This window comes from Anabrus simplex, chromosome 4 (genome assembly GCF_040414725.1).
Source record: "Anabrus simplex isolate iqAnaSimp1 chromosome 4, ASM4041472v1, whole genome shotgun sequence".
NCBI classification, from domain to species: Eukaryota; Metazoa; Arthropoda; class Insecta; order Orthoptera; family Tettigoniidae; genus Anabrus; species Anabrus simplex.
The window spans coordinates 422,228,686-422,244,840 of NC_090268.1; the positions used below are offsets into that span (position 1 = coordinate 422,228,686).

General features: G+C 38.4%; 1 protein-coding gene across 1 annotated transcript in view; it reads left to right on the top strand.

The window, feature by feature from the left end:
- Mau2 (Mau2 sister chromatid cohesion factor) overlaps nt 1-16,155 on the top strand; it is a 205,268-nt gene that overhangs the window by 99,404 nt on the left and 89,709 nt on the right. The window lies entirely within an intron of this gene.

The following is a 16,155-nucleotide window of genomic DNA, read 5'->3' on the forward strand; positions in this document are numbered from 1 at the left end:
CTGTTTTTGCTTGTATTTCGCATTCCATTCAGAAAGTAGAAATGTATTTTGTGTTGAGTGGTACGCTGCAGTGAAGTGTAGCTAATATTTATTGCATGATACAGTAGCCTATATCTGGAGTAGGAACACAGTCGTGTGATATTGACTAGCGTGGTGCATATTTGTCTTGTGATAGCCTAGTTATGGATACGGAAAATGTAAAATTCCTTAATAATGAGGACAAAGTTAAAATATGCCAGAAAATGGACTGGCATAAGCACGCAGAGGTTGTGAATGTTGAAACTCGCACCTTCGAGTTTCGGCTTGATCACTCAAGTTGATCAAAGTTTTTTTGATTCAAAATGGTGGCCAAAGTCATTCCTCGCAGTTGCACATGATTGAGTGTAAACTTCACTTCATCGTCTAAGAGTGTGACCAGAAAATAATGTTAAGTAATCCACTGCTCCAAAATAAAAGGCTTCTACTAGTATTTGTTTTAGAAAGAGTGTGATCTGCAATAATACTTTGATATTTTTGTTGGCCCCTTCTTTCTTCTTCTTCATCCATCCCTTTTCCAGATCTCTGGGTAGGTACCAAAGCCCTCCAACACTGTCCCCAGTTGACTTGACTGAATATAATATTTCCATGGCAGTGATGCTTGCAGTTGATGGACTACAAAATAAAAATTCTAAATTCACTCACTTATCTTAGCTCATACAGTAGAATTGATCAAATAATATAAAAGAATGGAACCTGTATTTTGGCCCCTATGCACATGTTTTCTTATTTGTTGTCTGATGTTCTCACACCTTTCATTGTACCGGTATTTTACAATCCCTAGCAGAAAAGGTTTTCATATTTGTTCTTTTGTGTTTTTCCCACATTTTAATACTTTCCTCTCATCTTTAGAAATGATGGGTAGGCCTATAGTTTCCTCTGTACCCCTTCGATACATGACGTAAAATGCCCTCATGTCGGAAAGAGTCGTATCTAGTATCCCTGTTGGATAATTTTTATTCGTATATTTATTAGTACGTTTTCTCGCTTAGCACGTTCATTTTCCTTGTCCCCTGCAGAAATGTCTTAACAAGGTTTTACTGTACTACATTGTTTAAAACTCATGTTACGGTAATCAGTTTCGCCGATATTCATGGGAAGAGGGCAGTGGTCTGTACGCTTTCACTGTCCTAGCGCAGTGTGTTGTACTAGCAGAAACAGAAAAAGGTACAGTACTTCAAACTATCAACAAGTTAGTGTCGTCAAGCATTTCGTGGACTGCAACTGGTAGGTTTCTGCAAGAAGAGGAACTTTTCGAATACGAGATATCATTGCATAATTATGTTTGTGCTGTTTTTCATGACGTGATATCTTTACAGTTAATTGGAGACAGTTTCAAGAAAATGTCAACCTCTAACACGTTAGATTGGATTGCTCTGCAAAGATGAAGTAGTAATGGTGGTACCAGTTCTTCCTGCAATAGCGAGAACAAAGAGAGTATATAACGGAAAAGATTCTCTTTGTTTTGCACACCATTATAACTGTGGATGTGATTGATTATTTAGCTAATCTACATATTTAAAACACTCTGCTGATATTTGTGAACACGAGTTCAAGAGAGCGGCTGCACCGATTGACATTGTAAAGCATTCTGACAAAAGCTCTTTGCCTGTAGATTTACAGTGTGTCTTTACAAGCATAAACATTTCTTGTCGTATGTTTTTAAATTATTAAAGAAAAATGTAGTATTCTGATAGATCGATGCGCTCGCCAGTACTTCAAGGCCGCTTGAACCGTGAAAGTGCGAAGCAATTGGTAAGATAGGGGAGGTGGAAAGGGGTAGGCACGCATGCATAGTGAGAAGTCTTCCTCATCAGCTATATTTCGTGGACAGGTATAGCTGCCACGTTAAATCTCTCGTGTATGCGTCTCCTGTTTCTGATGAGGCAACTTTACGTGAGCGCATTGTGAAAACCTGTCAGGCAGTACGCACTACACCAGGCACTTTTGATCGCATGCGTAACTCTGTGTGACGACGAGTCGAGGCTTGTATTCAAGCTGAAGGTCGTCACTTTGAAAATTTCCTCTGATACATGCTCAAAGTGTTTCAGCTGCCGTTACAGAAGTACGGTAAAGTTTGAATAAATCTGTAAGTATACGTTTCCGGACCCATGTTGTCATAAAAAAATTTTCTTCTCTCTATGTGAGGAATCCATTCCTAAATTCTTCCTGTCGAGTTTTGGTACACCCTGTATAAACACTTCCGTGGCATAATATACTATCTTAATGTCTTGTGACAGAGCAATATTCATGTCCATGTAGCCACTCGCTCTCAGCACCTCTTCGAGAGAAGACACCATGACCATAATTACCTTTTCCATAGCCATCTACAAAGATTTCTGCTTGTGAGGTGTATAATTTGTTCCCATTGTGACATCTGCCATGACTCCTTCAGGTCATTTACTGTTGGTCGTTACCTCAGGCAAAACTGTGGCTGAATAACTGGTTTTCATGTCTTGAATTATTAAATATCTAACTAACTAAAATTCATTGCTTGCGTGTTATATGTATACATTTTAAAAATTCCTTCTATTATTCTTTCTGCTTTGTAGCTTACCATATTTTCTTGTGTAATTAACACACTTTTTGACAAAAAATTCAGGCGTAAACTTTGGATACGTAAATTATTCGAGGAATTCAGGTATTAAAAAAAATTAAAATTCATTTACATTTAAAAGATACATCAAATATATTATACGTGCAATTGGTTCAACTCATTTGTGGTTAATCACCATTTGGCGTAAAATTCTGGCGTGAGATTTCTCTGATAAGTTGAATAGGGTAGATCAGGTAAGTTGGACACGTGGGTTTGAAGTATCGACACTGGAAAATATTCTTCCTGTTACGAGCTGACAATATGACCTCAAGTTAAATAAACGTGTACTAATAAAAGAACAATTCACGTAAGAACATAATAATGACATGTTGGCAAGAAAGAAAACTGTCCGACATGAGAAGGGCTGGGCTTCGAAGGAGGGACCCCTGCTATATTTCTCCAAACCTTTCGTATCCGATCTTGTACGAGTGATGTGTCCATCCACCCTTGTTCTTGGATATGGACGTGGATCCCTTGCATAAATTTTGCTTTAGACATTGGTTTTCGTTATTGAACAACATAAGTTGCAAGCTTTCTGCCATCACCTTTTACAGCAAGCATTGCTAAAGAGAATAGCATTGCAGTACGTTGTTCTTTTTCGCTTCCGGTAGCATATATGATAACACTTGATGTCCCTTTCTTATCGATTGTTCGACTTTGTGGCATACGGTAAATGATTGGCGTCTGACCTGTGGTTCCTATTTGGGAGACCAAATATTCCTTCACTTTACGCTTCTCAATCACAATTACATAAAATCAGCTTCATGGTCCGTATCGCACTTCAATAGATTCACAATTAAGTATTTATTTTCCACCTAGTCGATACAATGATTGCTTAAGGCAATTTTTAATGGTCAAAAGTGGTACATGTTTCGTATATTATCAACATCTTCAGCCACATAACACTGTTTAGATGAAAAATGTATAAAATTGACAAAGTAATGCTTTAGAGGAAGTGTCCTTAAAATTAACATAAGATTGACAAGATTCCTTCACTTTACGCTTCTCAATCACAATTACATAAAATCAGCTTCATGGTCCGTATCGCACTTGTCAATCTTATGTCAATCTTATGTTAATTTTAAGGACACTTCCTCTAAAGCATTACTTTGTCAATTTTATACATTTTTCATCTAAACAGTGTTATGTGGCTGAAGATGTTGATAATATACGAAACATGTACCACTTTTGACCATTAAAAATTGCCTTAAGCAATCATTGTATCGACTAGGTGGAAAATAAATACTTAATTGTGAATCTCAATCACAAAGCGATGAAAAACAATTACTTTTTGGTTGAAATCATTCGGCATTTTGTGGCATAATGGCGTTCTTCGTCAAAGAACAAGTCCATTTCTCTTCATAAAATTAATCATCAAGCCTTGGCTAACCTTCAAATCCAAGACACTGATTCCATGTGCAGCAGCTGTTTCTCGTCCTTTAAAATACAGCATTTCGTGAGAAACGGCATATCCAACATTGCGTAACGAAACCACTTATTTAAGCAGATCCTCTCCCACTTTCGGAAACTTGCCGCTTTTTGGCCCGCGACATGTTTTGCGAGACTTGTTGGTCGCTTGATGTGCACTTCTCCGTTACCATGGTAGCGCATGTTGCATTCGGACATTGAATACTTGCGGCCCACTGCCCTATTTCCATATGTTACGACGTAACTGATCACCGCGAGTTTATATGCTGCAGTATTAGTCGAATACTTGCTCACTGTGGACTAACAAACAATTTTGAGCTCAGATAAAACGCATGTGCCATACCCAAAACACTCGTAAAATATGTTTGTACCACACTGGAAAAGAGGGTCACTAGTCTGTTTTGCGCTGATTCTCTCACTGAACTAGTGCAGTGGTATTTCTTACCGGTTGATAACAGCACGTTGCCCGGTATTTGGAATGGCCGGTTTTGCAGTAGGAAGGCTGCTGCCTGAGTAGTTGACATCTTTATTTCGAAACGCATCCAAAACTGCGTGATAGATGTTCGAAGAAGTGGGTGCATCACATACATGAACATTTCTTTTTCTCCACTTTGGACTCAAAAATATTGGGGTGTGTAAATTTGTGCAAGGTCATTAATTATGCAAGAAAATACAGTATATAATTTTTATTTTTCTGTTAGACAATTTGATGTAAACTTATTGTAAATGGTTGAACCATAGAAATAAATTTAAAAATGATTATAATAATTTTTTTCAGATTTCATGGCTTAAAATTATACAAAAGATTTTTTGAATTCCTATCAGCCCAGTATTTCTTCATTCTGAGAGATGCTCCCTTCCTTTCTTCAATTGAAAATACCCTCCCATTAGACCTCTAATTGATCTTAGTTTTTAGCCTGGTGTGTGTGTTTTTTTTTTTTACAAATACATTGATACAATGTTGGCATTAAGGTTGAGATTCTATGGCAACCATGAAGTGGGTGAAGGAGATCAAGAAGGATGCAGAAAAGATTGAATTCACAATAGAGTTGATCCACAAGAGAAAGTAGTTTGAGAAGTGAATCGACGATCTCTAAAAATTCCAGGAGAGGCAGCAGCAGCTCATATTAACTGAAGAGTGAAGAAAGATAAGCAAAAGAATGGAGAAGATTTGGGAAGATAGGTAAGACTGGCCAGAAAGCCATATGCCTTATGCAGTCCACAGTTGGCCAGTATTAGAGCAAAAAAAAATAATTGTGTGGCTATTAGTGGCCTGGCCTGATGCAATGCTTGCATAATTTCGTTATGTGCAACTGTATTGTTGATACCATACATGTGGAAAAAATGCATCATGCTGGTCAAAACGTTTTGACGTAACCTTTGTCAGGAAAAGAAAGGGACTTACTCTGCAAGTTGTTACATACTTGGACGCTATAATGTGGAGGGATAGGGCTGATATGAGTGGTTGTCTGGTGTTAAAGGAGCAGTCTTTTCCAAAATCACCTGTCGATATGACTGGAAAAAAGAAAAAAATGGAAATGCAGGGCTTGATAAAATACGCATTATGTCAGTCCACTTGCTGTCAGCCAGCCAATTGCAGTCCATGAATTAATCCAAGTTACAAACTGTTTATATGCTATGAATCTCCACACCTTCCCCTGTTGTCACGCTTCTTTTAAGAATTGTTAGTTTTTATGGTTAAATTTACAAGTAATGAAAATCATTGCGAATCCATATTGAAAGTAATCTTATGATAAATGTAAGAAATGTATATCTTTTCCACCTATTCAATACAACTCGATATGTTAAAGTTAGAGTTAAATCCTCATTAAAATAAGAATTGGTACATGTTTCGCCCTTTCCTATGGGGCATCATCAGCCGCATCATTACCTCAGACCATATCAGGTACCTGGTTAAGATTGATCTAAAATCTACTACAAAATTGAATACATTAAAAAACTCCACTTAAAAAAAGCAGTAATTATATGAGGAACTTGATTTAGGTACAAGTGAAAATTACGATATTGATGGCCTTGAGCCATGGTCAATGTTGAATATGAATGAAAGTTTAAAAATATTGTTACAAAATTACGAAAGTGAGTATAGAACAACACAAATGATTACTTTACAAAAGAAAATATTTATAAAATCCTCCTATCAATACAATTCAAGTCATCTGTTAGATGAAGCAAAGTCGATACATGTTTCAGCCTAATCTCAAGGCCATCTTCAGTAGTAACAAATTAAAAAAACGTAATGATGTGAAGTGACAGGGATCATGATTAGTGAGATCTTGCTGACTGTTAAATAAAACACTATGCTGAGGAGTGTAGTGAGACCGTCAATACTACGAATAAAACGTGTAACATCTGTAATGAGAAAAAAGGAATGTATGAGTGGATGAAGAACAAGTTAAAAATGATGTACGAAAAGAAAACTCATATGACTTACTTGTAACTAAAAGTTGTCGTCTCGAATGGAGATGACCTTGTCGGTCTCAAGTCACATTGACAACTAAGCCTGTGTGTGGCTTACTGTGTATCTGTGTTGATGTGGTTGGGAGGGGTAATGGAGGGGGAGGGGCAGGGAGGGAGGGACGTTGTGATTCGTGGAAGGAGGGTGTTGATGGAAGGGCGGGTCTTGTTCTAGAATGTCGGTAGTGAAACTCTTTTTTTATTAATGAACTGTTCGCAGATGAGCGGGACAAAGGTTTCCAATAAAATATTTTTCTTTTCGTTGATTTCATTTAAGTTATAGATGGGATTGTTATATTGGTCGATATCTATATATATATATATATTCTCTAGTATATTAAGTAAGGGACCTTTCTGTTCGTAATGCAGGATCTTTAAATCTTGATCAATTGTTGTGTATTTATGATTTTTCTCTCTACAATGTTCGCTCATGGCTGAGTAGCGATTATACTTTAGGGCATTAAGATGTTCGGAGTATCTTACATTGAAACTGCGGCCTGTTTGCCCAATATACGTTGAAAGACATGATTGGCATTTTAATTTGTATATTCCAGAGTTAGAAATTTTTTTGCTGTTGACAGTATGAGAATTAAAAAACATTTTTGTATTGGTGTGAACGGTCTTGAAAGCTACTTTTAACTTGTGCTTTTTAAAGATGTTTGAAATAGGATATATATTATTATTATTAAAGGTAAATGTGGTGAACTTCTCTTTATGGGAAGATTGTTTTTCTAAGGTGGTCTTGGGTTTATTTCTAAATTTATTGAGAATTTTATTCACGAAAGCTTTACTGAAACCATTACCTTCGGCTATTGCATAAATGGTGTTGATTTCCTTTCTAAAATTCTTACGGGATAAAGGAACATTAAGAGCTCTGAAAATCATACTATTGTAAGCTGTCTTCTTCTGTGTCCCTGGGTGTAGAGAAGTTTGATGGATTGTGTTTACTGTGTGAGTGGGCTTCCTGTAAATATTAAAAGAAATGGTTTTATTCTGATTGCGAGTAATAGTTAAATCGAGATAATTAAGGGAATTGTTGTTCTCGGATTCTATCGTAAACTTTATGTGTGGATCCAGGTTATTAAGTAATTCAAGAACGGTGTTGCTGTCAGTAATGTGAGAATCCAGTATAATAAAAGTATCATCCACATACCGAGTCCAGTGTTTGATCCCATTAATTTTACCTATAATGTGAGTGTGTTTGAGGAAATCTACGTAAATATCCGCGAGGATTCCCGAGGCCGGTGACCCCATAGGAACAGCTTTATTTACCTTTAGCATATTCAACGCTATATCAAGTTCCTCAATGCTGAAGTCACCTGAGTAGTCAGGATGTGGTGTTAGATTGGATCTCTTTATGTACCATTCATTTCTCACGATTCGTGTATGTGCCTTGTCAATTTTAGCTTTCGAATTCTTCATTAGTCTGGATGTAACAGCATTGGCATTCACACGTGGGACTGTGCTTGACAGCCTTGGATCTCTACCAAGTTTTCTTGTAAGGTTCCAGGCTTTATGACTAGAATATGTAAAGTTAAGTTCTGCCACTGTTTTATGCCATTTTTCTCTTCTGTTCTTATTGAGAGCTCTCAAAAGGTCATCAGCTGTTGTATCATCGTCAGATTCTTGATATTTAACATACAAATCATCGCATTCTTGAGACCATCCGGGGATGTATTCCTTCCGAAACCCACGTGGAATATAGTTTTTGGCATTAACTTTAATAGCACGCACAAATCGTTCATAATTGGATGGAATTGGGGGAACCCACTGAACAGTGTTATCAAGACCTTTCTGAAACAGTTCCCAGTTTGCAAGTTGAAAATTCCATCGAGGTTGTGGGATGGAGGTGACTGGTGGAATTTCTGTACCATAATAAATAATGACTGGCCTATGTTGGCTGTGTGGGAAAGACTTGATGACTTTTCGTTGTGTCATATCATTATTTCCAGATTTAGATACGATGCACAGATCAGGGGAATAATCCTTTAACCACCTACCAGATCGGAATGTTCCTGGATCTTTAGCATTGTACACAAGCTGAAGATTGTACAGATCCATCCATTCATTTAGAACTGCCCCACTGTAATCTTCATTCAGATATCCCCATACATGACTATGGCTGTTGAAATCACCGAAATACACTGCTGGGTGACTGAAGGATCTTACAGGAGGATTTGGCCAGCTGACTTGTGGAGGTTTGTAAATATTTACTACAGTGATGCCGGCAATCTCTACGGCCAAAACAAAGACATCTGCTGTTCTGTCTTGATAAGTTACTTTGTAATACCAATATAATGGTCCGTTATTGGACATTACAAATTTTCCAGCTAACTCATTCTTGGTTGCCTGCGTTTCGCCCTCGTGTGCTAAGTTAGGCTCGTCAGTTGGGACTTAGCACACCACCCAAGACGCAAGGCTGAGTTAGCTGGAAAATTTGTAATGTCCAATAACGGACCATTATATTGGTATTATAAATTTACTCATTCAGGACAAATATTTTGGGTTCCCTATGGGAATCAACATCTACATCAAGTTACTTTGTAGTCGGTGAGATGGGACCTGACATATGTAGCAATACCGTATTGTTCATCATTTATGGCTCCAGCCAGATCATAACCATATATCCTTCCTCTTCTCTAAAGATTTGTGTCATTCTTGGTGTGAGTCTCCTGTATTGCTATTATATCTACAGTATTCTGCAGCATCAAGCGTGAGAGATACTCTTAGCAGTTGAAATCAATTCGATGTTCAAGTGACATATCCGTAAGTTGTTACCAATGGAAATTGCTGAGTGTTCTGTGCTTGGTTGGTCCTGAAAAGGACTATGCGTAGATAAGTTCTCTTGCATACGTGTTGCTGTGTAGTAGCACCTTTGTGGAAGAATCAGCCGGTTAAACCGTTGCCCAGGGAACGCCCGATTGCATTAACGACAATCTTCGGGGAGGCTTCTTCCATACAAATGATTATATAAAAACTAATAGGAAATGCATTCCAACACTGTCATTTTTCGTAATATTGAACCTTGGCATGTGTACTTGGTATAGTCTTATTCAAAAGATAGCGAATAAGTTCTAATTTTTTTAGTTTGTAACTAGCCCAGGAAGGTGTTATATTTATGTCGTAGTTCTACTTGAGTACCTATGTTGAACAATTTATTAGAGAACCACTTAATGAGGCTGTTGAAATGTCATTAGACCATCTTCCGTTGAGCAATATTCTGTGTTGATGGTGTGTCTAGCACAGAAAGACGTTGCTTTCATGTCATAATTCTGCTCAAGAACCTCTGTTGAATAGTTAATTAATAACTTAATGAGGACTGCTGAAGTACAACGTTTATTATACACTGACTGACAGAGCAAATGCAACACCAAGAAGGAGTGGTTCGAAAGGGATGAAAGTTGGGGAAAAAACAGAGAGGGCCGGACGAATAACTGATGTTTATTTCAAACCGATATGCAGGTTACACAATGCGCACGGCATCGACTCAGTAGGATGTAGGACCACCGCGAGCGGCGATGCACGCAGAAACACGTCGAGGTACAGAGTCAGTAAGAGTGCGGATGGTGTCCTGAGGGATGGTTCTCCATTCTCTGTCAACCATTTGCCACAGTTGGTCGTCCGTACGAGGCTGGGGCAGAGTTTGCAAACGGCGTCCAATGAGATCCCACACGTGTTCGATTGGTGAGAGATCCGGAGAGTACGCTGGCCACGGAAGCATCTGTACACCTCGTAGAGCCTGTTGGGAGATGCGAGCAGTGTGTGGGCGGGCATTATCCTGCTGAAAAAGAGCATTGGGCAGCCCCTGAAGGTACGGGAGTGCCACCGGCTGCAGCACATGCTGCACGTAGCGGTGGGCATTTAACGTGCCTTGAATACGCACTAGAGGTGACGTAGAATCATACGCAATAGCGCCCCAAATCATGATGCCGCGTTGTCTAGCGGTAGGGCGCTCCACAGTTACTGCCGGATTTGACCTTTCTCCACGCCGACGCCACACTCGTCTGCGGTGACTATCACTGACAGAACAGAAGCGTGACTCATCGGAGAACACGACGTTCCGCCATTCCCTCATCCAAGTCGCTCTAGCCCGGCACCATGCCAGGCGTGCACGTCTATGCTGTGGAGTCACTGGTAGTCTTCTGAGCGGATGCCGGGAGTGCAGGCCTCCTTCAACCAATCGACGGGAAATTGTTCTGGTCGATATTGGAACAGCCAGGGTGTCTTGCACATGCTGAAGAATGGCGGTTGACGTGGCGTGCGGGGCTGCCACCGCTTGGCGGCGGATGCGCCGATCCTCGCGTGCTGACGTCACTCGGGCTGCGCCTGGACCCCTCGCACGTGCCACATGTCCCTGCGCCAACCATCTTCGCCACAGGCGCTGCACCGTGGACACATCCCTATGGGTATCGGCTGCGATTTGACGAAGTGACCAACCTGCCCTTCTCAGCCCGATCACCATACCCCTCGTAAAGTCGTCTGTCTGCTGGAAATGCCTCCGTTGACGGCGGCCTGGCATTCTTAGCTATACACGTGTCCTGTGGCACACGACAACACGTTCTACAATGACTGTAGGCTGAGAAATCAGGGTACGAAGTGGGCCATTCGCCAACGCCGTGTCCCATTTATCGTTCGCTACGTGCGCAGCACAGCAGCACATTTCACATCATGAGCATACCTCAGTGACGTCAGTCTACCCTGCAATTGGCATAAAGTTCTGACCACTCCTTCTTGGTGTTGCATTTGCTCTGTCAGTCAGTGTAATTTGAATCCACCTTATTCAGTACATAAAACCTGTTGTTTAGATGAAATTACAACATATATTTCAATCAGAACTAGTTTTGACGCCCTTTTTGCGTCATCATCAGCTGATAAAGGTTCTTAGAAAAATTGGCAATCACATAAGTTTATCTACGTCAAATTGAACACAATTTAAAACCATATTAACAACCTAAAACTGTGTTACAATTATGCTGTTTCAAAGTCCATATTTTCTACAAGTTCAAGACTTGCGAGTCTTAAGCCTTAACTTGATGAAAACATATGTAAACCAGTTTGCTCACTAATAAACTAACGTGGATTTAAAAGAACAACAACTTCAAAATAAAATAGTCTTGAAGAAACATTACCTTAATTTTTCCAAGAACCTTTATCAGCTGATGATGACGCAAAAAGGGCGTCGAAACTAGTTCTGATTGAAATATATGTTGTATTTTCATCTAAACAACAGTTCAGATAAGGTGGATCCAAATTATAATAAAAATTGTAATCTTGGTTCAATACGGACAAACATTGAAATTTATTAATTTAACTATTTGACTGCTGAAGTGTCATTGATTACCTTATCTTCTTCTGTTGAAACATATTCTGTGTTGATGATGTGCTTCTGTTGTTAGTGTTCAGATGTTAGTTTACTAGTTTAAAGGGGCTGTCAAACTGTGGTATAAGTTATTAATGTTAAGCTCTCCAATGTATACAAGCTCTGAAAGGAAGGAGAAATCCATAATTAATTAGGTTGAAAAACTGAAAGAAAAAGAAAGGAGGATTTACACGTAAACTTTGAGTCTGTGGTGTTAACGCTTACCTTTAATATTGTTGGACTGTTCTCCTGTTGAGAGGTTTTTGAAATACTGGTAGTCGCTAACGTTCTGCTCCTCGTATTGTGTGTTGTCTTAGTGGAGGAGAGTGGACCTGAGAAGGCGGGACTATGGGCTTGCGGTTGGTGCATGGGGAGGAGTTGTGTGCATTCGGAGAGGAGGAGGGGCATGTGTTTATCGGCTAGTGGGAGTGCTTATTGATATTGTCTTAAAAACTTCAAAAAAAAATTTGTCTTGAAGATTTAACTTATTAAACAAAAGAGGGCTTTAAATTGTCTATTGGATCATTTAGGTTTTTATTTATGTTGTATTTCTGGTCCAAGTAAATGTACAAATTCTTGAACTTGGTCATGAGTCTGCCTTTTTCAATTCTTTTTAAAATTTGGAGATCTTGTTTGATTGTGGTGAAACTATGCCCTGTATCCTTCATATGATTACTCATTGCTGAGTGTTTATTTTGTTTCTGGGCATTCAAATGTTCAGCATATCTGGTTGTAAATTAGCACTTATTCGCTACGTTTGAATAAGACTAAATCCAGTACACATGCCCAGGTCCAGTATTACAAAAAATGGCAGTGGTGGGACTCATTTCCTTATTAGTTTGTATATAATCATTTGTATTGTTCTATACTCACTTTCATCATTTTGTAGCAATATTTTCAAACTTTCATTCATATTCAACATTGACCATAGCTCAAGGCCATCAATATTGTAATTTTCACTTGTACCTAAATCAAGTTACTCATATAATGATGGCTTTTTTAAGTGAAGTTTTTTAATGTATTCACTTTTGTAGTAGATTTTAGATCAGTTTTAACCAGGTACCTGATGTGGTTTGAGGTAATGGCAAAACATGTGCCAGTTCTTATTTTAATGAGGATTTAACTCCAACTTTAACATATTGAGTTGTATTGAATAGGTGGAGTAGAAATGAAATTTTGTACATTTATCATTTATAGTTAAAGTTGTGTAATGTTACGTTAAGCATGTGTAATGTTACGTTAAGCATCTCTGTATCAAGAATTAGGTTTTATATAATGATGTAGAACAGTTGTATATCTGTTTACTTTTTTTTACAGGGTATTTCCATGTGGGAAGTAATCGTGGGAGGGGGCTTGATAGTACACCCCAAAACAACACAAAACATCTTTATGAACATATGCCCTATGGTCAGTTGTTTACGAGATACTGACTTGCCAACTTTGTATGGGAAGTATTGACCACCACTATCCACCCTTCCGATTATTTTCCACGTTTGGGAACATCAGGTTTTGTGCCTTACTTGATAAATCCCATGTCTAGTAGCCATTGCCATGTTGGTGTACCAGCAGGGATACTGCATTCTAATATAAGAAGTCCTATCATAAACATGCGGAGTTCTCATGTCTTGTAAGCTCAACTGTTACTTTCACAGCCAGGATGAGGTCTGACAATGCCGCACTAGATAGACAGGCCACAAGGCTCGGACCATGACGTCACGAGAATGGCTGGCGTTCAGCATGGCAGTGTAGGGCCCGCTCTCACTTTCACCATGATATTGTTCATTTATTCAAACTTAACGATATAATTGAACACTCCTTCAATAGTGACTTTACTGAGGCTTGTATACTACATGAGTTTTATGCGGGGAGAAAACTGCCTGGACAGTATATGTACATTTCTTTACTTAAAATTATGCTAACATCTGTCACTTGTAACTCAACACGGTATCATGTAAAAGATTAGAACGCATAATACGTATACAAATAGTTGTAATGTTACTAGGAAAATATATGATGGCAATTCACAACAATAGTCTGAAACCTTTCTTAGAAATTATGCTGCAACTTAAAACTTATCTAACAATTCCTAAGGTTTCAGTTTATACATTTTTATTTTCCTGAGGATTTCTTTTTCTTAGCCAAGAGTTTGTCTACGGTAAATTTTCTATTGTTATTCAATAATATATTACAAAAGATGTATATACATTTGTCAACGAAATGTTTAAAAGTATTTATTTATTCACTGCATGTTTTAAACATGACGTTTTTGTTTTCCAGAACATTAAGAAATCAGAATTTTTCTCAGAGAATCCTCGTGTAAAAACATTAGTATACAGGTTTACATTTTGTAGCTCTAAAAGAGTCTGGTACAACACCTTTTGGTCTAGGGCAGGAGCAAGCCAAGGCCGCACTAGATAGACTCAGATAGACATTTTTTTGTCTGATTCAGGGTTGTCAAAGTCAGGATAAGTTGTCGGCTTGATTAAGCCAGTTATTTATTAAGATTTTAAATAAATGACCAGTATCAAACAATTATTTAGATTTTGTGTTTCGTCAAATGGGTTTTGAAAAATGGTTTGTAAATTGCTCTTGCACAGCTTTTCAAACATTTTCCTATTAACACTGTTATTATTAGAAATTATGCCCAGATAGTGGGTTCGAACCCCACTGTCGGCAGCCCTGAATATGGTTTTCCGTGGTTTCCCATTTTCACACCAGGCAAATGCTGGGGCTGTACCTTAATTAAGGCCATGGACTCTTCCTTCCCACTCCTAGGTCTTTCCTGTTCCATCGTCGCCATAAGACCTACCTGTGTCAGTGCGACATAAAGCAACTTACAAAAAAAAAAAAAAAAAAAAAATATATATATATATATATGCATGCTACCTTATAAGCTAGAGGCCTATCTGTTAATACTTTAAAGACTTGCAAAGTTAGTTCTTCTGAGAAATGTCATGTTAGGTTCCTACAAGGAAACAAATCAACAACGTCTTTATTTTGTTAAAGACTGGATGACAACATAAAAGTTTGTGCAGTTGTAGCTAATGTAGTGTTATTTTCTCCGCTTTTTTTACTAAAAGCAACTCCCTCTACCTTTCCTTCTACCGGGTGATTTGCCCGTGCGGCTGTGAACTTGCATCGGGAGATAGTGGGTTCGAATCCCATTGTCAGCAGCCCTGAGATGGTTTTCCGTAGTTTCCCATTTTCACACCAGGCAAATGCTGGGGCTATACCTTAATTAAGGCCACGGCTGCTTGCTTCCAGCTGTTAGGTCTTTCCTATCCCATCGTCGCCATGAGACCTATCTGTGTCGGTGCGACGTATAGCCACTAGCAAAAACTAAAACAAAAAATAAAACCTTTCCTCCTGTATAGTTCAAGCTCTTGTTTTACGTAGACTCCATCCAACAAGTTACAAAATCTTTCATGCTCCTTTAATAATTTTTTCAAGTAATTTCAATGTGAATCATCAATACCTGAATTTTCTGTGCTTAGTTTTGCAGTAAAAGGCTGTGAATAACCGGGTGAGGCATTGTAAGAAATGTCTGTTTTATCTTCTTTTACGCCCCAGGAAATGCGAAAAATATTGAAGTGAACCATGTTATTAGTATACAGGAGAAGGATACTTTCTTTGCAAAGGCTATATTTAACTGTTCCTTACAAATTATAATTTATCAGTAATGATACACTCATCAACTTCACTTTCAATTTCATCGATTATTTTGTGCACAAATTCTATTTTGTCCTGGATGGTCACTTTTGGGTTATGAGTAGGTCTAAACAGGAAGTTACAAATACTTCTCTAATTTGACCATTTTAATGTCTTGCCCCCGTCACCTAATGCACGTATATCAGGGTTATCACTCATGAAAATATCATGTTTAATGGCTTTAAAATCAAGAGCCTCGTTTAATATTGAGGAAGTACCAATTTTCTGAATATTTTCCTCATTCATATACATTTTGAAAATACAGAGACTTTGGCTGTTAAAATTGACGAAAACTTTGTCCAAATCTAATTTGCGTTTAATACTGAAATTACCCTGAACGTCATTGAAGTCCTTGATCCTGTCATATTCTTCCTCAGCTTTCTTTCTTTCCTTCCTCTTCCCGTTTTTCAATTTCTTCTTGTCTTTGAATAGGATTTTTGCTCTGTGTTGGAAGATTTTTAGACAGATAGGCAGGCATATTTTCAAACTGAGGAATAGCGACGTTTGAGAGTTTTAAATGGTTAGGTTTTACAGTTAAAATAGACTCATCAGG